The 3,009-nt window shown below is 32.7% G+C and overlaps 1 long non-coding RNA gene across 1 annotated transcript; it reads right to left on the bottom strand.

The window, feature by feature from the left end:
- Nucleotides 1-536: 536 nt before the first annotated feature.
- LOC139524912 (uncharacterized) lies at nucleotides 537-1,812 on the bottom strand. The gene is made up of 2 exons (XR_011664879.1): nucleotides 1,352-1,812; nucleotides 537-850 (listed from the first exon to the last, which is right to left on the bottom strand). It is a non-coding gene; the product is annotated as an uncharacterized lncRNA (long non-coding RNA).
- Nucleotides 1,813-3,009: the final 1,197 nt, after the last annotated feature.

The raw sequence follows: 3,009 nt of genomic DNA, 5'->3' as shown, positions 1-3,009 counted from the left end.
TACATCTTAATATTTTATGATGTATTTAAATGAGTAGTTATTGTTGCAAACTCCATTAGAAATTTTAATTGAGATTAGTTTTGGAATAAGGGAAAGGGGGATGTGATTGAAAAAATTGGGTTCAATTTTTCTCATTTAAAATTTCATAAATAAAAAAGAAAATTTCTTCAAACATTTTTTTGAGAGGATTAATATTCAACAGCATAGTGAATTGCTCTAAGAGAAAACAAAAATTTTAAGTTCATTAGAACACATTCATTCTGTGTCAGAAACCTATGCTGTGTCAACTATTTAATCACAATCCAAATTTAGAGCTGAATCCAGCTTGAATGTTGTGTCCATACTTGCCCTAACCGTTCAGGGTTCAACCTCTGCGGTCGTATAAAGCTACGCCCTGCGGAGCATCTGGTTAGGCTTTGACTTTGAATTTTTCGAAAAACTAAGGATTTTCTTATCCCAGGCATTGTCACGGACGGACGGATGGAGAAGTCTTTCAGTGCTATTTTACAATATTGACAAAAGAATCAACGATTAGAATAAATAAATTATTTAATAAACAAACAAAAAAAAATAAACAATTAAGAAGAAAAATACATCAAATTATTATAAATATTAAAGTCCAAATAAATAGTCCAACAGCTTCAGTAGTTTGTATTGTATATCCAGATTACTTCCCTTTATATCGTTATGACGATTATGGTATCGTTATGACGGTTATTGTATCGTGCACGACAGTTCCACTATAATATGTAGATATGTTGTTTGATAAATTATCATGTATGATTGCGTTCAATCTGTATGACCACTCCTTAACACCGCAGCATTGTATTACTCTGGTGCAGGCTGGAACCTGGTAATAATATAATTGTACAAACTCTTTAGTACGATTATCAATTTAGATATGCTTTTTACTTGCACGTTCATGCAACATAAACATGAACTCTATAATCTCACGTTCATAAAATGAACATATATATTCTATTAATTTACATAGATAAATATACACATACATTTTATATGTAGCAAAATGTGTCATACTGTAATAAATATCATAACCTTGCATGATAGTTTCACGTACATAAGGAAATTCGGAACCTTGTACACATAAATATCACGTACATTCAATATGTACCCGTAATTAACAATCTTGTTCTTGTTCACTAGTAAAACCGCAAATATCTGAATATAAAACATTGTTTTCATATCTTTAAATCCGTTTACAAAATATTCTAAATTATACAATTTACATAATGGAAAATTATCTGCAGAAGTCTGAAAGTTTCGGAAATTTGATAAACAAAGTAACATACAGAAAAGTATATATAAATATATGTAAGAATAAAACACTTACCTCGGAATTGATGCACTATATACAGTAGAACCATTGTAGGTTAAATTTAGCTAACAAATATGAAATGCTCTAACGAGTGTGGCATCCTTCCACACGACAATCCCAAGCAGAAATGAAATGACAACGTGTCCAAAGAAATCATCTGACCACTGTTTAAAAATAGCCAAACTTGTCCGAAGAACTCGATTGACCACTATTTAAAAATAGTCAACAGGTGTGTAAATAGGCCAAGCCTAATCAGTGTGCGTTTAAACACAGGTGAACCAAACTTAGGCCAAACGTACATATATACATAAAAGCGTATGTTAAAACTATGTATAAAATAAACCGTGAACAATAGGCGTCCTGCGCAAAGACTGCAAGTGCAATTCTCTGATCATGACGACAATTTCACAATCGTTATCTATATACAAGCTCGACTAAATAAATATGTGAATAACTCTATAAAATACATCTGGATCGTGACAGGCATAAATTACCTAAGCCGTGTTTGGCACAAATTTTTGGAATTTTTTATCCTCAATCCTCTTTAACTTTGTACTTGTTTGGCTTTATAAATATTTTGATATGAGCGTCTGGCGTACTAAATTATAATCCTGGTACCTTTGATAGCTATTTAGGTCCTTTTCCTTCAATGGTGTTTTTTTTCAGTTGGTTAGATTGTAAGTTTGCTTGACCATGTATACTTTTGCATAACACGAAGAGACTGTCTTGTGTTCAGCCTTCTTTTAGTGATGTAATTACAGCTGGTCTAAAATTGCAGTCATACTTCCTGGTTGGTAGTTGTAGTTTCATGTTAGAAACCTAACCGCTCTTTTCTGTCCAGCTGGTCTTGGTATATTTGATGTTGGTCCCAGGCAGTGCTTGCATATTCTAAAACAGATGGTATCAGTCCTTTATATTCCAAGAGTACAACTTCCAACTTCAACTGGACATAATGAGCGGTTTCTTTTTAGTAATCTTAAAATAAGAAGATTGGTTGGATATATCCCCATGTACTTTCCTTAGTGTAGGTCATTTGTGATGTTTACTTCTAGATATTTGATAGATGTTATAAAAAAGAGAGTTCCGTATTTTCAGAGTGTATTCAAATGGTATTGTTTTCTTCTTTTGACTCAATGTCATCATGTTGCATTAAATTGGTTGAAATAATATAACAAAATTAGTAGCATCGCTATCTTTTTGTAGTATTGCACAGTCATCTTCATTTTTTATTCCTCTGTAGCATACACAGTTGTCAGAGAACAATATTATTTTCGATGTTACACTTTCTACTATGTCGTGGATATGGCTTAGAAATTGGATGGTTCCGAGAACCGTTGTGTGGTATTAGTACTAGTGATATCTCGGTTTAATCCTGTTCACTACCATGCACTGAGTTCTTGTATATAAGAAGGCGTTAACCGACCAATTCAAGATGTTATGCGGCACATCAATTTTTTTTAGGTTTACTTTTTAATAGCTGTGCGCTACGGTGTCAAATGTTTTTTTAAATACAAATCAAATATGTCAGTTTGTTTTCTGTTGTCAATGGCAGTTGACCAGTTGTGTCGGACGTTGATTGGTTATGTTTCACATCTTCTAAATGCATTTTGTCGAATATTTTGGATGTTGTGATCTTCAAAATGCTGAATAAGTTCTGAGCAAATGACATGTTC

This window comes from Mytilus edulis, chromosome 5 (genome assembly GCF_963676685.1).
Source record: "Mytilus edulis chromosome 5, xbMytEdul2.2, whole genome shotgun sequence".
Taxonomy (NCBI): Eukaryota; Metazoa; Mollusca; class Bivalvia; order Mytilida; family Mytilidae; genus Mytilus; species Mytilus edulis.
This window is presented reverse-complemented; position numbering and strand designations above follow the sequence as displayed.